The sequence below is a fragment of the Cebus imitator genome, unplaced genomic scaffold (genome assembly GCF_001604975.1).
Source record: "Cebus imitator isolate Cc_AM_T3 unplaced genomic scaffold, Cebus_imitator-1.0 Scaffold56, whole genome shotgun sequence".
Classification (NCBI taxonomy): domain Eukaryota; kingdom Metazoa; phylum Chordata; class Mammalia; order Primates; family Cebidae; genus Cebus; species Cebus imitator.
Window position 1 is genome coordinate 4,279,493 of NW_016107371.1, and position 26,959 is coordinate 4,306,451.

Genomic DNA, 26,959 nt, shown 5'->3' on the forward strand with positions numbered 1-26,959 from the left:
TACCTGAAAATCTGCCTCACTATACAGCAGAGAGGACCTCCCTGCACCTAGATCTTTGTCCCAAAAAGGACAGTGTGTCTCAAGCTGCTGATTTAGATAAGATGAGATGGTGCTCCAGATGCCTAGAGATTTGCCTGGGCATGGAGCAAAGAAAGACTTGCTACACCACAATCTAGGCACAGAAACAGCAAGGCAGCTTAGGCCACTAAACCAGGTGATTGGGTGCTCTGAATGCCTGAATATCTTCCTGGGCACGGGATGGAGAGGGCCTCACTGCACCTTTATCTCTGTTAATGAAGGATGGGACAGATCATGCTGATGATTCAGGCAATCAGTTGCTCTAAATGCCTGGATATATGCCTAGAGGTCGGGTGGAGATGGCCCTACTGCACCATGATTTCAGGGAAGCAGGCTGGGACACCCCCACAATGGCACACACAGACTGGTTCCAGGTCACCAAACTGGCCCTCCTTGCAAGTTTCACTGCCTAGGATAAACTGCTGCTGCAGCAGTTTCCCCCACTAGACTTGTCACAAGGAAGAGTACAGTTCCATTGCCTACTATTGAGGTGCTTTCCACAGTTCTGGCTGTGGAGGCCACTACCGAACTCCAGAGCAGGCAATCCAGTGTCTGGCCTGAGACTCAAATGCCTGTGTGGCAATGCTGCCAGGTTGCCAAAGAATGGCTGACTTTTTATGCAGCCAGATTAAATATGGTGTCCTCTCAATCCCAGGTCTGGGAAAACGTCTGAAGCTTTTCACACTGTTTTCCCCTCATGGCATCTCCAAGCCTCTCCTCAAGTTAGTTCCAAGGTTTGTGAGAAACAAAGAAGTGCTCCCCCTTGGCCTGAGTTGCTCATAACCCTAGTGGAAAGGTGAGTCACAGAGGGCAGCTCTCTGCATCTCTCACATACTGAGGCTTCACTTACTTTTGTCAGGCAGATGCCATCATGACGGCTGTTTGCCAGCATTCTCTCTGAGTTCCTGGGTGTTTTTCATGACTTCAGTAGATTCCTGTTTTCCTTCTTGAATTAACACTCACTGAGTTGACCTTTATGCATTATCTGTCTATTTCCAAGTGGCTGAGTCTCGGTAAAACCTCTAATCTATCATCCTGGAAAAAAAAAATGGAAGCATAATTATGTAAGTTATGAATACCAGGTTGTAGGGTAGTAATACAGATGTGTTTTTGCTTAAAGCCACGCTTATTTTTTATGTTGTGTTGTCATTTTTGTGGGATTTATGTGTTTACTAAACTCTATAAGAGATAAAATCAGATTACAATGTAATATTTCTGTATGAGATATTTTCTTCTACTAATTGCAAGCTAAAAATAAGTTAAGCAATAGCTCTCTATTTGGAACTTAAAAATATGATTTCAAATGTTTCTTATAAATACTAAAGAACTATAAACCTCTTCTTCACATTTAAGGATGGCAAATGGCTCAATTTTTTTCTGAGCAATTTTGTTCCCTTTTCCGAATGGTAAATTTAGTATTCTTAAATAATACACTACAGTGATTTAATCTTGAATTATTATATCAAAAGACACAGTTTATTTTATTTCCCAGAGTATTTCTTGTATTTATTTTATGCTTGCTTATACTTGCTAGAACATATATGAATCTATCTATTCCGTATTACCAATGTTGAATAACAACAAGGGTGTTTGGCAGACTAGTAGACAAATATTTAGAAAGCATTGTCTGTTTAAAATTTTAATTTTCATAGTCATGAGTAATCAACTCATAACCAACCTATAACTTAATGTCAATATCCCAAAGCCAAAGAGAAGGTCCACAGGAAAATTAAAAAATAGATGTAAAAAAGGGTACTTTTAGATGCATGAAATTTCAGTACAACAAATAGATAAATCTAAAACTTCCTTTACAATTATTTCAGCATTACTTGTTAATATCACACAATAAAAAAATGACTTCAAAATTCAGTGGACATCATATTTAGAATATAAAATTCTAAACCACACTTGATACTAAACAGGAGGAAAAGCAAAATTAAACATTTTAAGGCTTTCATATCTTGAACTTACCTCTCATGGTTCTCTCCTGAGGATGGTTATTAATGATGTCATTCATGATAATGAATCAGAAAGCAGACACAGAAACTAAGAAAGACAAATGGTTTAATATAAGAAGTGAGGAAATCACCCTGGAAGCTAAAGAAAATAGTAGAATGACAACATTTGGTAAACATAGAAAATAATTGGCAATCTTAGAATAGGAATTCAGTGGGCTACTACACAAACATCATTGAGAAGAATGAAATGGATATCAGCAAGATGATTGAACAGGGAGCCCCAGCTTCTACTTCCTCTAAGGAGAAACTAATTCAGCAACAATACAGACCATTTCCCTTTGTGAGAAATTCAGAAACCAACTAAAAGGTTCCAGCATCCCAGGCAAACACAAACCCAGCTGCACCAATGCCAATAGGAAGATTCATGGCAAACACACCATAGGCCCTCTTCCTCAGTGCAATACAATTGGTAGAAAATGCACAGATCTCAGCTTCTCCCTGGGAACGGAAAGAGAAGACTGAAACATGTCTCCAATGTTTAGACTTTGTCAGGAGCTTCCCAAAGGACCGGTCTATGTCCTGACTAAATAAACACTGATAGGAAAGGGTGCCAGATTGAGAGCTGCTGAAAACAAAGGCAAAGATTTAGACCCCTCTCTGGCCATGGTCCCTTCCGCTGGCTCAGTGAATAAAGAGTAGAAGAGAACCTCTAACTTTTAGCTTTGTCCTGGAGAGGAAAATAGGTGAAACCAGCATCCAAATTTCTGGCCTTTGGCAGCCTACCTGAGAGGACTAGTTTTTATCTTGCTATCTCAGAGCCATATATGACAAGCCCATAGCTAATATCTTACTCAATAATTAAAAACTGAAATATTTTCCTCTCAAATCAGGAGCAAGGCAAGGATGCCCAATTGTGTCACTTCTGTTTTACATAGTTCTTGAAATTTTATCCAGAGCAATTAAGACAAAGAAATAAAAGGCATTCAAGTCAGAAGTAAAATAATCTCTATTAGTGGATTACATTAGTATACAAAAAATCTCAAGATTCCACAAAAAAACCCTTTTAGAGCTAACAAATTCAGCAATGTTGCAGTATCCAAAATTACCATGAAAATTACTTATGTGGCTATACACTAACAATGAACTATCCAAAAAGAAAATTAAGAAAATAATCCTACTTACAATAGCATTGATAAAAATAAAATACTTAATAATAAACTTAACCAAAGAAGTGAAAGACTTCTACACTGAAAAACCATAAAACATTACTGAAAGAAATTAAAGAAGACACAAATAAATAAAAAGATATCCCATGTTCATAGACTGAAAGACAATATTGGAAAAATGCCCATACTGCCCAAAGAGATCTAAACCTTCAGTGGAATCCCTATCAAAATCTCAGTGGCATTTGTTGCATAAATAAAAATACACCCTTAAATTCATATGAAACTATAAGAGAGCCCAAGTAACCAAAATAAATTTGAGAAAAAATTTTAAAAAGGCCTTACACTTTGTAACTTCAAAACATATTATGAAGATATAGTGATTAAAAATACATATAAGGGACTGGCGTAATTACAGACATATAGACCAATGTAACAGATTAAAATGGCTACAGGTAAATTTACATATATACGATTAAATGATCTTCAACAAGGATGTCAAGATGGAACTGTGGGAAAAGGAAAGACCCTTCAGCAGATGATGTTGGGAAAAGTGTACATTCACATGCAAAAGATAGACATTGGACCTGTATCTTATACCATGCACAGAAATTAATTCAAAATAGATTAAAAAATTAAATGGAAGACTATAAACTATAAAATTCTGTAGCATAATTTGAAGCTAGGTAATATGATTCCTCCAATTTTGGTATTTTTGCTCAAGATATCTTTGGTTATACTGGATCCTTTGTGGTTCCATATAAATTTTAAGGTTGTTTTTCTATATCTGTAAAAAATGTCATTGGCATTTTGACAGGGATTGCATTGAATTTATAGATTGCTTTGGGTAGCTTGGATATTTGAACAATATTTATTCTTCCACTCCATGAACATGGAATATATTTCAATTTTTTTGTCCTCTAATTTCTCTTATGAGTGTTTTATATTTTTCATTGTAGAGAACTTTCACTTCCTTTGTTAATTTCTAGAAATTTAATTTTATTTGTGGCTATTATAAATGGGATTACTTTCTTGGTTTCTATTTTATATTCTACACTGTTGGCATATAGAAACGCCACTGGGTTTTGTTTGTTGATATTGTATCCTGCAACTTTACAGAATGTATTAGTTATAATATGTTTTTGGTGGAGCCTTTAAAATTTTTCAGATATAAGATCATATCTGCAAAGAAGGATAATTTAATGTCTTCCTTTCCAACTTGTATGGTCTTTATTGCTTTCTCTTGTCTGATTGCTCTAGCTAAGACTTCAAGTACTACATGGAATAGTGTTAGAGGTGAGCATCCTTGTCATTTTCCAGATTTTAGAGAAAGGCTTTCAGTTTTTCAGAGTCCTTATATAAATGTTAATGGCCACAGGCTCCACCAGTAGACTTAATATGCTTATTTGCAAACTTATTTTTTTTAACACACCAAGAGTGTTAGATTATGCAGGAATTTGCTTTAACAATGACTGTGCATACAGCCATGAGATTAAGAGTTTATGCTACCTTTATCACTCTTCCTCAAGCACTTCTAAGGTATATAAGAATCCTTTTAGGAAAAGCCCCTCAAAATCCCAGCAATATCTTTACTTTCTTTGCATAGATAAGGATGAACAATTGTGATCCAAAATGTTTCCCAAAAAGTTCTCTTCAAAAACAAGCACAGAGACAGAAGATCCATATTAAAAGAGATCAAATCTGGGAGGATGGATAGTGTGTCTTCCAAATCTTGTGACCAAGAGTAACTATTCATCAAATGTCAGCATCTGAAGAAGGTACTAACCATGAATGTGTTTTCTCCAGAAAATAATATTGGTGGGAAGAGTAGGAACAGCCAGAGTCTCCACTAATACCTTCTTTCAAGCTCAAGTGCTGGCTCCAGCCACTGATGTCACTGTGTCCTAGTTGATCACTTCCAACCAACCTCCTCATGCACCTCACCCCAACTACCTGTCACCACTGCTTGTGACTTATCCTTTAATTCTTTTGACATCATCTTTCATAAAGGAGGAGTTTTTAATTTTAATAAAGTCCAACTTACTAATTATGTGTTGTATGGATCATGCCTTTGGTGTTTTATCTAAAAAGTTATTACTATTTCCAAGATCATTTAAATTTTATTTTAGCTTATCTTCTAGAGTTTTATAGTTTGTATTTTAAATTTACATTGATCATCCATTTTGAGTTAATTTTTATGAAAGATGTTAAGTATGTATCTAAGATTTATTTTTTGCATGTAGATGTTCAATTGTCCCAGCATCATTTGTTGAAGAGACTGTCCTTGTTTTTATTCTTTTGTCAAAGATTATTTGACTGTATTTATGTGGGCCAACTTATTGGCCCTCTTTTCTGTTCCACTGATCTACTTGTCCATTCTTTTGACAACAACACGTTGTCTTGACTACTGTAGCTTTATAGTAAATCTTGAAGTTATGTAGTGTCAGTCATCTGACTTTGTTCTTCTGCTTTAATATTGTGTTGGCTATTCTGGGTATTCTGCCTCTCCATATGAACCTTACAATCAGTTTATGGAGATCTATAAAATAACTTGCTGAGTTTTAAAGTTGAGATTGTATTAAGTCTATAGATCAACTTGAAAAGAACTGGCAATATTAAATCTTCCTACCCATGAACATGGTATACCTTTACATTTATTTAGTTCTTCTTTATGCCTTTTATCAGAGTTTCACAGTTTTTCTCATATAGATCTTATACATATTTTGTTAGATTTATACCTAAGTCTTTCACTTTGGGAGGTGCTAATGTAAATGGTAAACTGTATTTAATTTCTAATTCCACTCGTACATTTTTTGCATCTATATTCATATGTAGAAAAGTGGTTAATTTTTGTATATTAACCTAGTATCCTGCAATCTTGCTTTAGTCACACATTAGTTCCAGGAGTTGTTTTTTGATTATTTGGATTTTCTACATAGATGATCAATTCATCTGTAGCCACAGACAGTTTTATTTCTTCCTTACAATTTTACCTTTTCTTGTCACATTGCATTAGCCAGATACCCGGTATGATAGTAGAAAGCAGTGGTGAGAGGAGATATCCTTGCTATCTCCCTGAACTTAGTGGAAAAGCTGCTAGTTTCTTACCATTAAATATAATGTTACCTGTAGGGTTTTTTGTGAATATATTTTCCTTAATTTGTTGTGAGTTTTTACCATGTGTGGGTGTTGGATTTTGTTGAATACTTTTTCTGCATCTGTTGATATAATCCTGTGGCTTTTCTTTAGTCCATTGATGTGACAGATTATGTTATCTGATTTTGAATGTTAAATCAGCTTTGCATACCTGGTATAAAACCCTTGGTCATGGTGTATAATTTTTTTAGACATTGTTGGATATGATTTGTTAATATTTTGTTGAGAATTTTTGCATGTATGTTCATGAGTGATATAGGTCTTTAGTTTGTGTGTTTGTTTGTTTTTTCCTTGTGATGTCTTTGTCTTGTTTTGGTATTAGAGTTATGCTGGTGTCACTGACTGTGTTCAAAAATACTTCTGCATCCATCCTCTGGAATAGATTACAGAAAATTGGCATAATTGTTCCTTAAATGTTGGGTAGAATTCATGAATAAAGCAGTTTGGACATGGTGGTTTCTATTTTGGGAGGCAATACATTATTGATTCAAATTATTTACTAGATTAGCCATGCTCATATTGTCTATTATTTTCTTGAATGAATTTTGTCATATTATCTCCTTCAAGCAATTGGCTCATTTTATCTAGGTTATAAGATCTGTGGGTATAGAGTTGTTCATAATAATTCTTTATTAGCCTTTATGTTTCAATACAATCTGTAGTGATCTTACAATATTAGGAATTTGTATCTTCACTCTCTTTCTCTTTCCCTCTGTCTCCCTCTTCTCCCACCACTCCTTCCCTTTTCTCTGTTAGCTTGGCTAGCGACTTATCAATATTATTGATGATTTCAAAGAACCAGGTTTCAGTTTTGTTAATTTTTTCTATTGGTTTTATTTTTTCAATTTCATTGATTTCTGCTCTAATTTTTATTATTTATCTTCTTCTCCTTACTTTGGATTTAATTTAAACATTTTCTCATAGTTTCTTAAGATGGAGGCTTAAGTGATTGATTTTATATTTTTCTTTTCCTCTGAATATGTATTCAATACTATAAATGTCCCTCTGAACATTCTTTTCATTGTATCCCACAGATTTTGATAAATTGTATTCTCATTCTTATTTAGTTCAAAATATCTTAAAATTTCTTTGAGATGTCTTCTTTGGTCCATGGGTTACATAGAAGTGTATTGTTTAATCTCCAAATATTTTGAGATTTTTCAGATATCTGTTTTTCAATATTATTATTATTTTTCAGTTCTGGGATATATATGCAGGATGTGCATGTTTGTTACATAAGTAAAAGTGTGCCATGGAAGTTTGCTACACCTATTAACCCTTCACCTAGGTATAAGCCTAGCATGCATTAGTTATTTGCCCTAATGCTCTCTCCACTGCCCATCCTCTCCTGACAGGTCCCAGTGAGTGTTGTTTCCCTCCCTGTGTTTAAATGTTCTTATTGTTCATCTCCCACTTATAAGTGAAAATGTGTGGTGTTTGTTTTTCTGTTCCTGTCGTTGTTTGCTGAGGATAATGGCTTCCATCTCTATCCACGTTCCTGCAAAGGACGTATTCTCATTTTTTATGACTGCATAGTATTCCATTGTGTACATGTACCACATTTTCTTTATCTGATCTATAACCGACGGGCATTTGGGTCTTTGCTATTGTGAATAGTGCCGCAATGAATATGTGCGTGCATGTGTCTTCATAATAGGATGATTGACATTCCTTTGGGTACATACCCAATAATGGGATTGCTGCATCAAATGGTATTTCTGGTTCCAAATCTTTGAGGAATTACCACATTATCTTCCACAATGGTTGAACTAATTTATATTCCCACCAACAGTGTAAAAGCATCCCTTTTTCTTTGCAACCTGTGAGAATCTGCTGTTTCTTGACTTTTTTTTTTTTTTTTTTTTTTTTTTTTTTTTTTTTTTTTTTTTGAGACGGAGTTTCGCTCTTGTTACCCAGGCTGGAGTGCAATGGCGCGATCTCGGCTCACCGCAACCTCCGCCTCCTGGGTTCAGGCAATTCTTCTGCCTCAGCCTCCTGAGTAGCTGGGATTACAGGCACGCGCCACCATGCCCAGCTAATTTTTTGTGTTTTTAGTAGAGACGGGGTTTCACCATGTTGACCAGGATGGTCTCTATCGCTTGACCTCGTGATCCACCTGCCTCGGCCTCCCAAAGTGCTGGGATTACAGGCGTGAGCCACCGCGCCCGGCCTGTTTCTTGACTTTTTAATAATCTTCATTCTGACTGGTGTGAGATGGTGTATTGTGGTTTTGATTTGCATTTCTCTAATAATCAGTGATGCTGAGCTTTCTTTCATATGTTCGTTGGCTGTTCGCATGTTTATTTTTATTTAAGAAATGTCTGTTCGTGTGCTTTGCCTACTTTTTAATGGAGTTGTATGTTTTTTTCTTATAAATTTGCTTAAGTTTCTTATAGATTCTGAATATTAAAACCTTTCAGATGGATAGATTGCAAAAATACCTCTATGCAAGTAAACTGGAAAATAAGAAGAAATGGATAAATTCCTTGACACATACACCCCCCCAAGATGAAATGAGGAAGAAGTTGAATAGCCTATCAACCAAAAAAAGCCCACATTCAGATGCATTTACAGCTGAATTCTGCAAGAGGTACAAAGAGGAGGTGTTATTACTTCTGAAATAAAAAGGAGGGACTCCTCCCTAACTCATTTTATGAGGCCAACATCATCCTGATATCAAAACCTGGCAGAGATACAACAACAAAAACAAAAATCATTTCAGGCCAATATTTCTGATGAGCATCAATGCAAAAATATTCAATAAAATACTGCCAATTCCAGATGCACATCAAAAAGCTTATATACCACAATCAAATCAGCTTCATCTCTGGGAATGCAAGGTTAGTTCAACATATGCAAATCAACAAATGTAATTCACCAGATAAACAGAACTAAAGACCATAGCAACATGATTATCTCAATAGATGCAGAAAAGTCCTTCAATAAAATTCAACATCTCTTCATGTTAAAAACTCTCAATAAACTAGATATTTATACCTCAAAATTATAAGAACCATTTATGACAGACTCACAGCCAATATCATACTGAATGGGCAAAAGCTGCAAGCATTCCCCTTGAAAGCTCGCACAAGACAAGAATGCCCTTTCTTACCACTCTTATTCAACATAATATTGGAAATTCTGGCCAGGGCAATCAGGCAAGAGAAAGAAATAAAGTGTATTCAAATGGGAAAAGAGGAAGTTGAATTATCTTTGTTTGCAGAAGACATGATCCTACATGTAGAAGACCCCATTGATTCAGCCCAAAAGATTATTAAGCTGATAAGCAACTTCAGCAAAGTCTCAGGCTACAAAATTATTGGGCAGAAATCACAAGCATTCCTATACACCAAAAACAGACAAGCAGAGAGCCACATCATAAATGAACTCCCATTCATAAATGCCACAAACAGAATAAAATACCTAGTTATATAGCTAATGAAGGAAGTGAAGAGCCTCTTCAAGGAAAACTACAAACCAATGCTTAAGGAAATCAGAGAGGACACAGCAAATTGAAAATCATTCCATGCTCATGGATAAGAAGAATCAATATTGTGCAAATGGCCATACTGCCAAAAGCAATTCATAGATTCTATGCTATTATGTTATTAATTACAGTTTAATGCTACTGATCTGAGAACAGAAAATTGTATGATTTATATTCATTTAAACTTGTTAAGGTGTTGTTTTATTATCCAGAATGCAGTCTATCTTGGTGAATGTTCCATGTAAACTTGAGAAGGCAATCTCCTGTTTGTGATAAAGTGGTCTATAGATGTTGATTAAATACAGTTTATTAATAATGCTGTTCAGTTAGACCATTCTTACTTATTACTTATTTTCAGCCTGTTGGATCTGTTCATTTCTGACAGAAGGGTGTGAAAATCACCAACTATAGTAGTCAATTTATCTGTTTCTCTGCACAGTTATATCAGATTTTGCCTCATGTATTTTGATACACTATTGTTAAGTGCATACATATACACATTAATCACTATGTCTTTTTTAAGTGTTTGCCCAATTATCATTAGGTAATGCTCCTCTATCCCTGACAACTTTCCTTGCTGTGAAATCAGCTCTGTCTGAAACTGCTCTTTCTTTTGATCATTGTTAGCGTGGTATACCTTGGTTTACTTTTTATCTATATGTGTCTTTATAACTAAAGTGGGTTTTCTACAGACAACATATAGTTTGGTCTTGTTTTTTTTATCCAATTTGGCAATCTCTGTCTTTTTTTATGCATTTAGGCCATTGATATTAGAAGTAATTATTGATATATTTGGATTAATATCTACTATACTTTTTACCCCTTACTTTTTATTTTACTTGTCCTTGGTTCCTGTTTTTGCCTTCCATATTTTTTGTGTGGTTTTAAATGCATTTTATATTATTCCCTTTTCTCTCTTTTCTTGAAATATTAATTATAATTTTTATTTTTTTTTAGTGGTTGGACTAGAGTTTACAGTATACCTTTGCAACTAATACAGGTCTACTTTTTTAAAATTATTATTATTTTTGAGATGGAGTCTCACTCTGTTGTCAGGCTGGAATGCAGTGGTGCAATCTCAGCTCACGGCAACCTTCACCTTTTGGGTTCAAGCAATTCTCCTGCTTCAGCCTCCTATGTAGCTGAGACTACAGGCATGTGCCACCATGCTCAGCTAATTTTCTGTATTTTTAGTAGAGACAGGGTTTCACCATGTTGGCCAGGATGGTCTTATCCCTTGACCTCATAATCTGCCTGCCTTGGCCTCCCAAAGTGCTGAGATTACAGGTGTGGGCCACCGTCCCCTGCCAGGTCTACTTTTGAATAACATTATACCACTTCATGGGTTATGCAAGTACCTTATAATTTAAAAAAATCTTGAATTCCTCCCTCTGTCCCTTGTGTCATTGCTGTAATTTGTTTTACGTATACATAAACATACAAAAGCATATATAAAGGGATACCTTGGTGACATTGTAGGTTCAGTTCCATATCACTGCAGTAACAAAAATGCCACCATAAAGCAAGTCATGAATTTTTTGGTTTCTGAGTGCATATAAAATTCATATCTATACTATATTAAGTATGCAATAGCACTATGTCTAAAAATGATGTACAAATATTAATTAAAATAGTTCATTGCTTAAAATGCTTGTAATTTTCTGAGACTTCAGTGAGTAATAATCATTTTCCTGGTGGAAGCTCTTGCCTCATTTTTGATGGCTGCTGACTGATCAGGGTAATGGTTGTTGTAGATTGGGGTGGCTGTGGCAATTTTTAAAAATAAGACAATAATGAAAGCTGCCATGTCAATTAATTTTTCCTTTATGAAAGATTTCTCTGTAGCATGCAATGCCATTTTAAACCATTTAACCCAGAGTAGAACTTCTTTCAAAATCAATCTTCTCAAACTCTGTTGCTACTTTAACAAAAGTGATGTACTATTTTTCTATGTCTGCTGTTGTCATTTCAATAATGTTTACAGCATCTTCACCAGGAATGGATTCCATATTAAGAAACCACTTTCTTTTCTTGTCCTTGAGAAGCAACTCCTCATCCCTTCAACTTTGATCATAATTTTGCAGCAATTTAGTCACATATTTAGGCTCCACTTCAGCAATTTAGTCACATATTTATGCTTCACATATTTAGGCTCCACAACTAGTTCTGTTGCTATTTCCACCACATCTGCAGTTACTTCCTCCACTAAAATTTTGAACCCTTCAAAGTCATCCATGAGGATTGGAATCAGCTTATTCCAAGCTCCTGTTAATGTTGACATTTTGACCTCCTCATATGAATCACGTTTTTAATAGTTCCTGGAATGGTAAACTCCAGAAAATTTTTAATTTACTTTGCCCAGATCTATCAGAGGAATCACTGTCTTTGACAACTATAGCCTTTCAAAATGTATCTCTTAAATGATAAGACTTGAAAGTTAAAATTAGTCTTTGATCCCTGGGCTACTGAATGTATGTTATATTAGCAGGCATGAAAAGACTCTTATGAAGGCATGAAAACATTAATCTTTTTGCACGTCTACATCCAAGCTTCCAGCTGCGTTGTAATTGAGCAATAATATTTTGAAAATACTCTTTTTTTTTTTTTTCTGAGCAGTAGGTCTCAACAGTGGGCTTAAAATATTTGATAAGCCATGTTCCAAACAGATGTGCTCTTGTGCAGTCTTTGTTGTTTCATTTGTATAACACAGAGTAGATTTCACATAATTCTTAAGAGCCTTAAGAATTTTAGAATGATCAATGGACATTGGCTTCAGCTTAAAGTCACTGCATTAGCCCCTAATGAGAGAGTCATTCTGCCCTTTGAAACTCTAAAACCAAGTTGACTTCTCTTTAGCTATGAAAATCCTATATAGCATTTTTCTCCAGTAGAAGACTGTTTTGTCTGCATTGAATATCTATTGTTTAGTCTACCCACCTTCACCAATAATCTTATCTAGATCTTCTGGATAACTTGCCTCTCATACATTATCATTTTTTCACTTTGCTCTTTCATGTTACGGAGATGGCTTCCTCACTTAAGTCTCTTGAATCAATAAATGACAGCTTACAAATTTTCTTCTGTAACTTCCTCACCTCTTTCAGTCTTTACAGAAATGAAGAGAGTTAAGGCATTGCTGTGGACTAGTCTTTCACGTAAGGAAATATTGATACTGATTTGACCTTCAATCCATACCATTCAAACATTCTTTTATAGTAGTGCTTTTAATTTTCTTCAAAAACTTTTCCTTTGTGTTCACTACTTGGCTAGCTGGGACAAGGGGCCTCGCTTTCAGCCTACGTTTGCTTCTGACATATCTTCCTCACTAAGCTTAATCGTTTCTAACTTTTGACTTAAAGTGGGAGATGTGAAATGCCTCCTTTCACTTAAATACTTAGAAGCCATGTAAGATACTAATTTGCCTAATTTCAATATTGTTGTGTCTCAGGGAATAGAGAGGCTAAAGAAGAGGGAGAGAGACAAGACAAGGGAATAATCAGTTCATGGAACAATTAGAGCACATATAACATTTATCAAGAAACTTCACTGTCTCATATGGTGCAGCTTGTGACACCCCAAAACAATTACAATGGTAACATCAATGTTATCGGATCACAGATCACAATAACAGGCATAATAATAATGAAAAAGTTTGAAGCATTCCAAGAATTGCCAAAATGTGACAGAGACACACAAAAAAATATATGCTATTGGAAAAATGGTGCCAATAGACTTATCAATTCATAGTTGCCACATTCAATTTGTAAAAAGCACAATATCTTCAAAGCACAACAAAGAGAAGCAATAAAATGGCATATGCCTGTATACATGTATATAAGCATACATAATTGTATATATTGTTGCTTTTTTTTGTAAAAATTTTTAGCTGTTACATCAACCAAGAATAAGACAAATAAAGTTTTATTTACCTTCACTTATTCTCCAATGTTTTTCTTTTCTTTATGTGGACCTGAGGTTCTGACCTATATTCTTTTTTTCGTTCTTTTCTTTAACATTTCTCACAAGGCAAATCTACTGACAATGATTCTATCAATTTTTGTTTATCTAAAGAAAGCATTTTTCTTTGACTTTTGATGGATGATTTTGCAGTGCACAGAATTCTAGATTGGTGGTTTTTCTCTCTCAACATCAAATATTTCACTCCACTTTTTTCTTGCTTTCATAATTTCTAAGAAGTAAGACGTAATGTTTATTTTTGCCTCTCTGCAACTGAGGTCTTTTATTTATTATTTTTTTAACTTCTGCCTTATCTATTCTGTTCCATTGATCTATTTGTCTATTGTAATATTAATACCATGCTGTTTTGATTACCATACGCTTGCAGTATAATTTGAAGCCAGATAATATAATGCCTCTATGTTCTTTTTGCATAGAATATTGACTACTAAGGCTCCGTTTTTTGTTCTTTGTGAATATCATGATTTTTTCCTAAGGCTGCATATCTACAGTCAATTGATCTTTGAAAAAGTCAGTAAAAATATATAATGAGGAAAGGACACCATTTTCAATAAATGGTGCTGGGAAAATTGGATTGCCATGTGGAGAGGAATGAAACTGGACTCCAACTCTCACCACATACAAAAATCAATGTAATATAGATCAAATACTTAAATATAAGACCTGAAACTATGAAAATACTAGAAGAAAACCTAGGGGAAACTTTTCTGGACATTGGTCTAGACAAAGAATTCATAATTACGACCACAAAAGCAAATGCAACAACAACAACAACAACAACAAAAACAGACAAATGAGACTGACTTAAACTAAAAAGTTTCTGCACAGCAAAAATACAGTGAACAGACAACCTGCAGCGTGGGAGAAAATATTTGAAAATTATGCATTTGACAGGGGACTAGTACCAGAATTTAAAAGAAACTCAAATAACATTACAAAAGACTCAACTCCATTAGAAAGTGAGCAAAGGACACAAGCACATATTTTTTTAAAGAAGACATAGAAATGGCCAATAAACTTATGAAAAATGCTTTACATCACTTATCATCAGAGAAGTACAAATTAAAACTACAATGAGATAGCATGTTATACCAGTCAGAATGCCTCTTACTAAAAACTCAAAAATTAACAGATCTTGCCAAGGATATGGAGAAAAGCGAATGTTTATACACTGTTGGTGGGAATGTCAATTAGTACTGTTGAAAACAGTATGGAGAATTCTCAAAGAACTAAAAATAGAATTATCATTCGATATATAATCTCACTACTGGGTATGTAACTAAAGGAAAAGAAACCATTAAATCAAAAAGATACCTGTACTCATATGTTTATCACAGCACTATTCAAAATAACAAATATATGAAATTAACCTGAGTGTCCATTAATGGATGATTAGATGAAGAAACTTATAGATCCACTGGTAGTTCTATTTTTAGTTATTTAAGAAACCTCCACATTGTTTTCCATAGAGGTTGTACTGATTAACATTTCCACTAACAGGGCATAAGTATTCCCTTTTTTCTACATCCTCATTAACATCTGTTATATTTTGACATATATGTGTGTGTGTATTTATGTGTGTGTATGTGTGTGTGTGTGTGTCTTTATATATATATATATATATATATATATATATATATATACACTACATTTACATACCACATTTTCTTTATCCAATCCACTTGATTTGGGGGAAACTCTCAGTCTTTATTGTTTCAAATATTGCTTCTGTTCATTTTTCTCTTTCTTCTTTTGGTATCAAAATTAAATATGTTGTAATTTTTGTACATAGTTCCTTTTGTTCCATATTTCTTGGATATTCTATACTTCTGTTTTTATTCCTTTTTTCTCGTTACCTTTCAGTTTGGAAGTTTCCATTATACTCTCAAGCTTGAAGACTCTCCTAAGGTGCATCCAGTCTACTAATGAGCCCATCAAAAATATTTTTCAGTTCAGTTTTTTTTTTTAATCTCTAGAACTTTATTTTTTTTTCTCCTTAGAATTTCTATCTTCTGCTTTCATTCCACTGTTGCATGGGCTATCTACCTTTTCCATTAACTCCCTTAGCACATTAGTCATAGTTTTAAAACAATTTCTGACGTGATAATTCCAACATTCTTGCCGTATCTGACTCTTGCATGAATCTTATCAGTGTATCTTATGATTAATTATCAGTGTTTTGCTGAGCCTGTGCCTCTGGACCATAAACTTCACTGTTATTTCTCAGGTTTTTTGTTTGGTATTGCTGCTTTGTTTGCCACTTAGGTAGAGCAGAATGACTGGAGTGGGCTGGAGTTGTGCATTTCCCTTTTCCCATGTGGAAGGCTAGAAGTATATCCACCATTTTTTAAAAATTTGGCATAAAACTTTTCCTTCAAGAGGAATTTTTCTAACTTTTAAAATATGTCCTTTAGAAATCTTGATTTTTTTCTCTGCAAAACTGTTTTTATTTATTCATTCTTGAATGAGTATTAATTGAATTCTAGTTTGACAGTTTTTCACTATCAGCAACTGTGAAGATGTTGTTCCATTGTGTTCTAAACTCTATTTTGCTTTTGAAATATTTGCTGTCCCATAATTTGCATTTTCCAAGTTTTTTTTTCTTGTAATTTAAGTTCTAATTAATCTCAACAGTGGCAGAAAAAATATACTATATCAAGCATTTGAAATGTATAAGGCTTACATAAGTGCTCTATGATCCATTTTGATAAATGTTTCACATTTACTTGAAAAACATGTATATTCAGTAATTAATTGGTTGCAGTATTAAGATATGCCAATTAGATCAAGTTGGTTAATGGTATTATTCAAAACTTTGACATCCTTATTACTCTTTTTTTGTCTGCCTGTTCTATCAGTTTTTAAGAGAGATGTGTTAAAATCTTCAATTAAGATTTTGGATTGTCTATCATTTTAATTCTGTCAAATTTTGGTTTACATATTTTAAAGCAGTTTTCAAGTGCATGCAAATTTGAAATTGTTATATGTTCCTATTGATTCAAATGTTTCATAATTTTAAAACATTTTATAATTATAAAATATTTTATTTCTCTTAATATGTTTTGCTTTAAAATCAATGTTGACTGATAATATATTCATACTAGCTTTCTTTTGGATAATGTATTTATGGCATAACTTTTCCATCAGCTATATTTCAAGCTGTCTATATTCAAAGAGTATGTTTTTCAGACAACTTTCAGAGTGGGAGAAATTTCTGCGATCTATCCACCTGACAAAGGTTTAATATCCAGAATCTACAAGGAACTTAAGCAAATTTATGAGAAAAAACAAGCCCATTAAAAAGCGGGCAAAGAACATGAACAGACACTTCTCAAAAGAAGTCATACATGTGGCTAACAAACACATGTATAAAGGCTCAACATCACTGATGGTTAGAGAAATGCAAATCAAAACCATAATGACATACCATCTCATGCCAGTCAGAATGGTTATTATTAAAATGTCTAAAAACAACAGAAACTGGAGCAGTTGTGGAGCAAAAGAAATGCTTTTACACTGTTGGTGGGAGTGTAAATTAGTTCAATATTATGAAAGAAAGTGTGGTGATTCCTCAAAGACCTAGAGGCAGAGAAACCATTTAATGCAGCAATCCCATTATTGAATGTCTACCCCCTCAAATATAAATTATTTTATAATGAAGATACATGCATGCATATGTTCATTGCAGAACTATTCACGATAGCAAAGACATGGAATCAACCTAAAAGCCTATCAATGATAGAAAGGATAAGAAAGCATGGTACATCTACACCATGGAATACTATGCAGCTATAAAAATAAATAAGATTTTCTCCTTTTCAGGGACATGAATGGAATTGGAAACCCTTATCCTCAGAAAATAAACACAGGAATAGAAAACCAAACACCATATGTTCTCACTTATAAGTAGGAGCTGAATGATGGGAACACATGGACACTTGGCAGGAAATAACACACACTGGGGCCTGTGGGCGTTGGGGGAGGGAGAGCATAAGGAAGAATAGCTAATGGATGCTGGGCTTAATACCAAGGTGATGGGATGATCTGTGCAGCAAACCACATATTTACCTATATAATAAACCTGCACATCCTGGACATGTACCCCTGAACTTAAAATAAAAGTTGAAGGGAAAAAAAGTATGCTTTGTAAATGGCATATAGATGGATCTTTAAAAAAATGAATGTGGCAATTTTTATCTTTTTATTGACATATTCTATAAATATATATTTGACATAATTATTGATATAGTTTAATTTTTTATTTCTTTTATTTATTTATGTATTTATTTTGAGACAGAGTCTCACTCTGTTGCCCAGGCTGGAGTACAATGGTGCAATCTTGGCTAACTGCAACTTCCACCTCCCAAATTCAAGCAGTTTTCCTGCTTCAGTCTCCCAAGCAGCTGAGACTACAGGTCCATGCCATGACACCTGGCTAAGTTTTGTGTTTTTACTAGAGACAGAGTTTCACTATGTTGGCCAGTCTAGTCTTGAACTCCTGACCTCATGATCCACCCACCTCAGCCTTGAAAAGCCATTTTATTTCTTAAATTAGCTTTTTCTATGTATTTTGTCTGTTATATATTTATATTATTTCTTTAGAAATTGCTGATGTGTCCTTTATTTAAAAAACTTATATAAATTTGTACATTTACCATATTTCAAAGAAAGAAAGACTCTTACTAAATTCTTGGTTAGGTCTATTTACCTTTTTTAAAAAACATTTTGTCTATTGCCGTATATTTTACTTAAATACTTTTTAGGTCCCATAGAGAGTTATCATTGCTTTAGACAGTAAGTAATCCTATATGTTTTCCCACATATCTACCCTTTTTGGTGCTATTAATTTTTTTTTCACATAAATTGTCTCCTCTGGAATCATTTTACTCAATTGAAGAACGTCTTAAGTAGTTTTTGTAGTGCAAATCTGCTAACATTTTGTTTACTCAGTTTTTGTCTGAGGGCATTTTTTTTTTATTTGTAAATAATTTTTTCACTACATATTGAAATCTAGGTTAAGGTTTCTGATTTTGTTTTGCTTTCCTTTTGGTTCTTCAGCATTTCAAAGAAGCAATCCCATCATCTTGTGGCTTCCAAAGTTTCTGTTGAGAAAATCATTTCTTTCTAGTTATTTTTTTCCTCTAAAGAAAATATGACTTTTCTATGGTCATTTTAAATATTTTTACTTCATTTTTATTTTTTAGTAATTTAATTTGATATTATGATTATTAGGATTTGCAGAGCATTTTGTGAGTTAATGCCTTCATCAAAATTGAAAACTGCAGGGACTGGGAAGGGGCAGTTATTTTGCTAAATATTGTTTCTGTTCTATTTTTTCTCTTTTCACCTCTTAAGTAAGTGTGCATATATGTTAGCCCTTTTACCTAAGTTTTACCTCATTTTTACATTCAGTTGTATGTGTGCTTTTTTTCCTTTTCTTTTCTTTTAAGGTATTTTCTGTATCTGTCCTTGACCATTAATTCTGTCTTCTCCTCCATCTGTTATGCTTTTCATCCTTTTCAAAACATCTTAATGTCAGATCTATTTTGCAGTTATAGATTATTCACTTGATCTTTTTTAAATTGTGTGCTAGGCATTGTTAATGTTACATGTTAGAATTCTGGGTTATGTTATTTTCTACTAAAGAGTATTTGTTTTTATTCTGGGTGGTATATCAATTACTGGTAGATCACATTGATGCTGTCAGAGTTTGGTTTGCGGATTTGATATAGTGGTTTTATTTCCCTTACTCCTAGTGTGTAGCCCTTAATCATAGAGAATGACCTTTCTGGGATCTCACTTCAATATTTACGCTGTTCATCATGGTCTCTACTCACTGGAGCTGATCTTCAGTGTCTTTTCAATACACGTGATTTCTGAAGTTTCTGCTTTACTCTCAACTTCATAGCAACCATTGTTCCTAGGTCTCACAAGGTCTTATCTTGGGTATGTGCAGTTTAAGAGTTACCAATGATGCAAGGAGAAACTTCTGGCATAGTTTGGCTTCATTCTCTCCAATATTCTGCCCTTAAAAGTACAACTGCTTTAGCAGCCCCCAAATCCAATATGTGTATCATCCATTCAGTAAAGCTGCTGTATTCTATTTCTTTGGTCATATTTTGGCCAATTCCCACAAGGAGACAACTTAAGTGAATGTGAAACTTATGGTGTATACTGGCCTTCTCCCAAGTATGCTTCTCAATACCTGCAAACACTTGTTTTTATATTTTTTATCCAACGCTGACAGAAACTATTCCAGTAAGAGATTTAGTCTGATATCAGTGATACCATTGTGTTTACTAATGGAATTCCTTCTTTTGAATTTTTTCTTTTTAACAGCTTTATTGAGGCAAGATTGACAAACGCTAAACGTACATATTTAAGCTGCACAATTTGATGAATTTTAACATTTGAATATTCTGAGATGTGATCACCAAAATCAATATAATGAATAAAACTATTGTTTCTAAAAGTGTCCTTGTGTCCCTTTGTAGCTTCTCCTTATTCATGACAATCACTGTTCTGCTGTCAATATATATATTAATTTGCATTTTATAGAATTTTACATCTATGGAATCACAAAAGAAGTATTCATTTTATTAACCTGGATTCTTTCATTCAGCATAATTATTTTAAGATTCATCTATGTTATATGTAAGTATAAATATTTTATTCCTTTTTATTATTGACTATAATTCCATTGCATATAAATACCATACATATCAAATTCTTAACATTTTTTAAATTGAAAAGTATAGTTTATGGCACAAAGAACAGAACTCTTAGAACTATATTGAGTAATACTTTCTAAAGTTTTAGAGAATATTTCCTTTAAAAAATTCAAAACTCACCATTTTAAAATAAAATCACTTATACTCTACATCCATGGCATTTTAATTACATTGATAATTTTCAGATTGGTATTTTTGATGCACTCTATCATGCCTTAATAACTAATTACATGGAAAGCAATATTAGCTGCTTTTGCCTGAGTCTAAATTTAAAGAATTAATGTGGGTATAATACTATCCTCTAAAATATTGAACCAGTTAATTTTAACAGGCACATTTTTTTCCTAAAGGGAATTTCTTATTCTTCTGAAAAACCCTAGTTTAAGACTGGAAAATATATTGAGAATAAAATGAGTGAAACTTTGAAAATGTTTCTCACTACATGTGAGTAAGGCTATATTTAAAAGATTGTAAACAGGAAAGGACATTCAAAATCTAGCAAACATTAATGAACCATGTCTTATATGTCTAATGATATATAATGATCCTAAATACAATGCCATTATAAAAGTTTTGAAGTATTTGATAAAATGGAGTTTTTACTATCATTATCAATTTTATCTTCCACTATTTCAGAAAATGTGGAGTTATATCACGTATGTGGTCATAGTGAATACAATAACCCCATTAAAAAATCTCTGCAGCATTATCCTAAGGAATATCATTAATGTTTTTCTATTTTAATCATATAACACTGGTTAAAAATTGCAATTTAGTTAGAGTATTAAGTTCTGTGATATAGCAAACATTGATTACTTGACAATGGAATGGTAAATCGCACTTACTGTTCTACCTGGTTGTTAGATGCAAAAAGAAAATGTACTATTATTGACTGCATAAGCACATGTAAAAGTTATTATTTATTTGTTGCAAGCAAGGAAACTTCAGTATGCTATTTTAAGCAAAATGGAATTTATTTAAGCAAAATGAAAGAAAGCAGGTAATGAACTAGAGATGCTGTGAGGAGATATATATATATATAGTGGGAACTAAATATATAGTTAAAGAATCTGAGAAAATCATTAATGGGTGTAAGATATCTATATGGAATAAATAGTTGAAGGATAGGGACATATTTTAAGTTCTTTGCTATAGGAATGAGAACTAGAGTTATATCAGCAATATCCATACTTGTTCCTTATTATTCTTTGGTAGTCTGTAAAAATGCATCCTATTCAAATATAAGTTAGAGAAAATAAATTTAATCTGCCTCTAAACTAAGAAAACATTGAACAAAGGAAAATAGCAATATATATTTCTTACATGTGATAAAATCTCATCAGTAAAATGTTTCTACCAAGGACATAAAAGCAAAATGAAACACTCCAATCTGATTTAAAAACAAAACTGTAAAATAACCACTGCTAAACAGGAACATAAAATGCAGAAAGACAAAATGTCTGAGAAAAGATGACCAGGTAACAGAAAATGTGAATAAAGGCTTACAGAATTCAGAAAAAAAGAAAAGAAGAAGCAACAGGCTAAATCACTTAGGAAATAAGAGGTATATTACAAAGAGCGCAAAGAAACATCATGGAAAGTGCAGCTAGTAACAGAGAATAATATAAATAAAGATGAGAAAATGAAGCAAAAGGAAAGAGAAGAAAAAGGTTTAGGAAGTTATACATACAAAGACTTTCAAAGGAGTGCAAAGGAGATACAACCAACTTATAACTGATATCAGCAATAAGTAAAACTAAAACCATGAGATAAGTAGGTAGATGACAGATTATAGATAGACAGGTGATAGATGATTGATGATAGATAGGTAGATGTTTGATACTATTCTCTTCAGGATTCAAGCAACTACTTTCTCTCTTGCCTCTTCAGGCCCTCTCCAGGGGTCCACGGTGGCCTATTGTTACTATCCCCTAGACCCTAATTGTCCCCTATAGTTTCCCTAAACACTGTAACTTTTAAAATTGTACTTTTACTGCATCTTCTTTTGAGAAATGTCTGTTCATGTCCTTTGCCCACCTTTCAATGAAGTTATCTGGATTTTTCTTTCTTGTTGATTTTTCTTTCCCTGTAGATCCTAGATATTAGCCCTTTGTCAGATGCATAGTTTGCAAATATTTTCTCCTACTGTGTGGGTTGTCTGTTTACTCTGTTGATCATTTATTTTGTTGTGCTGAAGCTCTTTAGTTTAATTAGGTCCCACTTGTCAATTTCTGTTTTGTTGCAATTGCTTTTGAGAGCCTAGTCATAAATTATTTGTCAGAAGGGTATTTCCTAGGTTTTCTTCTAGGATATTTATAGCTTGAGGTCTTTCATTTAGGTTTTCAGTCAATCTTGTTTTAATTTTTCTATGTGGTGATAGATAGGGATCCAGTTTCATTATTCTGCATATGGCTAGCCAGTTTTCCCAGAACTATTGATTGGATAGGAAGACCTTTCCCCATTTATTATTTTTTCAGCTTTATTGGTGATAAGTTGTAGTTTTGCAGCTTTATTTCTGTGTTCTCTTATTATGTTACATTGGTCTACGTGTCTATTTTTGCTGATGGTAATGTAAATTAGTTTAGCCACTGTGGACAGCAGTTCAAGGATTTCTCAAAGAGGTAAAAACAGACCTATTGTTGGCCCAGCAATTCCATTACTGGTTATATATCCAAAAGAAACTAAATTATTCTACATAAAAGATACATGAAGTTGTATGTTTATTGCAGCACTACTCATAATAGCAAAGTCATGATATCAATCTAAGTGCCCGTTATCAATGGATTGCATAAAGAAAATGTGATATATATGTATATATACCATGAGATGCTATGCAGCCATAAAAAAAATCATTTTTTTTTTTTTGCAACAACATGAATGCAGCCAGAGGCCATTATCCTAAGTAGCTTAACACAGACGCAGAAAAGTAAATGCTATGTGTTCTTACTTGTAAGTGGAAGCTAAATTTTGGCTACGTGCAAACTTAAAGATGGGAACAACAGACACTAGGGACAAGAAAAGGAGGGAAGGAAGGAGAGAAGGAGGGAAGTAAGGGCTGGAAAACTTCCTATTGGTACTATCTGGATGACGGGATCAATAGAAGCCCAAGCCTCACATCACACAATATTCCCTTGTAACAAACCTGCACATATAACTGCAAATCTAAAATAAAAATTTAAACTAAAAAATAAAAATAGTATTTTTATTCTATCTTGAAATCATCTCATACATTTATGTCTCTAGCTATGACCTTTCTCACAAACCTCAGATTTGTATACAAAACCACTCACTTGATATTTCCTCTTGGAAGTTCTTTTGGAAACATTATCAAATTAGCATGCAGACAACTGAACTGCTGGAATTTCCTGAAAAACTGTCTCTGCCATAGCCTTCCCCATGTCGCTTAATGTAAACTCAATCCATGTGGTTATTTAGGGTCAAATCTCTTTTAATCTCCTCATTCAACCCAATAGGGATACCACTGGAGTATCCTCAAAGTATATGCAGAATCTACTCATTTCTCACTTCCTTCATTAGCAATTTCCTTGCCAAGATGTATATGACTTTTGTGAAAAAATTTTAAAACTTGATTCAAGAGTCTTTAAAGATGACATAAATAAATGGAGCAATATGCCTGCTTTTACATTGGGAGTCTCAATATTATAAAATTAAAACCTATACCACATATCGATTCTATATAATCTCAAACTCCTACTTTTGAGGTGTTTGTGGAATTGTTTTGAAAAGTACAAGCAGGTTCTAAAATTTATATGGAAAGGCAAAGGGCCAATTATAGCATATATACTTGGGAAAGAAAGAATGAAGAAATAGGTAAAATATATCAAAAGTCACTGTAAGTCAATATAAATTATGAAAATTTAGTGTTAACCCAAAGAGAAAAAAAAATCAGACAAAATATGAGCCCAGAAACGGACCAATTCATAATTTATGAAGATAACATGAAGAATATTGATTAAAGGAAAGTATTTGCATTAAATGGCTCTAGGAAAAAAAAAAAATTATTTTTAATTAAACAAAAATTAATTTCAGGTAGATTAAAGTTCTAGCCTTAGGACTGAAAAATAATTTCTTAACTAGAAATTTTAAAAAGCAGAAACCATAATGTAAAATGTTGATAAATTATCTACATTAAAATGAAGATCTGTTCATCAAATGTCACCAGTTACATGTACTTAGCAAAGACCAACATTTCGAATGTATAAAGAATTCATAGGAATCAATTTTTTTAAATAACATTTGAATAAATACTTCACATAAAAAATACAAAGGGCCAATAAAAACATGAAACTATTCATAACTTCATATCAATGAAATAAAAACTAAAAGCATAATGAGCTATCATTTTATGTTTTTCATATAGAATATGGGGAAATAAAGAGTCTCATACCAACACTATTGAGGGAAAGAGAAACAACAAATTTGCCAATGGAGATGTAAATTTATATAAACACTTTAGAGAACAATTGGTCGATAACCATTAATCATATTCTATGACCCAGCAATTTCTTTAAGGTGCCCTTCCTGAGAAATGCTTCATATGTGCCCTAGGAGACATGCAAAAGAATGTTCAGAGAAGCCCTGTTTATAATTGTTACAATTTTAAAAAACCCAAATTGTACCAAAAATAGACTTGATAAATAAATTGTGTTTATTTAAATGAAATAGTATATAGCACTGAAAGTGAGTGAACCATATAGGCTGCAGACACACAAATGGATTTTTCAAACCTAAGATTAAGTTAAATTAAAAAAAGCCTCAAGAAAATATATATATATACTTTTCAAACAGTCAAAATTAAAATATATTTTTGATATTTCAAATCTAGATTATAAAACTACAGGGAAAAACAAAGAAATTACTGTAACAAAAGTCAAAATATGTTTATCTTTGGTTGTAGAAAGGAAAAAGTGTTTTGGTGAGGCGATGCAGAGCTTGGAGGGTAGTGGCATTATTCTAAGACTGATGAAAAAACTTTTCCTTTTATTATTATTTTAAATGTACCTATATAATATATATACATATATATTCTTGTACTCTCTTATACAAGAACAATATATCTCAAAATTTTTTAATTCACAATAAAAGAACAGGATACACTGTTGTTGAAGACATCTAATTTTTCTCCACACACACAACAGTATTCTATTCTTATAAAGCAAAATGTAGTTTAAAAAGGTTCTAAGTTTTATTTGAGAGATAATTTGAGAGATTATAAGAGAAAAATCTGAAAAGATGTGTGATTAGAGGGTATTGACTCTTATAAATTCCAAGAGTGAAAGAGGTGGGGGTCTAGCACTGGAAAACGAAACTAAGCCAGTAAAATAGAATTATACAGGTCAGAAAGAGATTCTTTGGCTCATAAGTTTTCAATAACTGATAATGAAGGCAAGGCAAACTGATGAGAAACTTGAATTATGTTGAAATAACTGATTCAAAATATTGTTAAAAAGCTCTCACTTCATAACATATGCCAGAAAAAAATTTATGTACATTTTAAATAATTTTCTTTCAAATGCAATGAAACAGGAGATAAAAACTTATGGGAAGCATTGACATTTTCTAAATTAAGGTGATAACAAATTACTCATGAAAATACTATATAAACATTTTAAGTTTCTCTAGGTAAAATAATAGAAAGAAAAATAGAAAAATTGTCTGGGAAGTTATTGGACAAACAGTTTACCTCTTTGTCTATATGAAGAGATTACCGAAATTGATTAGAAATTACTTTCTGATGTGTTTAATTATCAAGATATTTTTATGTAGAAATGCAAGAATAGCAGTATATGTATAATACAGTCAATACAACAGTCATAATAACATAAGCAAAGAGCATGTCACACATGTAACACATAAGTAACACATAAAAAGTACTAGAAACCAAGCACATGTAAGATGTTCAGTCTTATCAATTTTCTTATTACCTAAAAAATCAAATTAGTAATCAATAAGCCATATAATAATAATCAGTATGGCAAAAGCGTCATAAAATTGGCATGTAAATATTGCTGCTATCATAAAATTATTTAAGAGCATTGTATAATGTTTCATAAAAATATTTCTAACTAGTGACCAAATAATACTGTATTTGGGATCTAAAGGAAACAGCAATGCAAAGTGCAGAGAAATATCTTCAAAAATAAAGATATTAATTATTGTATAAATATGCAGTGATTAATTATTATCATGTACTAATGGCATGTATAAGAATCTGGATATTCAGTAATGGGAATGATAAAGTACATCACCTTGATGTAATATTAACCCAAAAGCAAAGTGAATACACTAACTAAAAGCAAAGGTTAAAACACTAACATGTATAAACATAACATGCATGTTTCACAACACTTATGTTGTGGTAAGTAACTAAGATCAGGTATGAAATTA

General features: G+C 33.0%; 1 long non-coding RNA gene across 1 annotated transcript in view; it reads right to left on the reverse strand.

The window, feature by feature from the left end:
- Positions 1 to 1,208: 1,208 nt before the first annotated feature.
- Positions 1,209 to 26,959, reverse strand: part of LOC119471315 — a 113,875-nt gene continuing 88,124 nt past the window's right edge. The window contains exons 2-3 of the long non-coding RNA XR_005200346.1: positions 2,050 to 2,124; positions 1,209 to 1,257 (exon numbers count right to left, since the gene is read on the reverse strand). This is a non-coding gene — a long non-coding RNA (uncharacterized LOC119471315). The remainder of the gene's footprint in view (positions 1,258 to 2,049; positions 2,125 to 26,959) is intronic.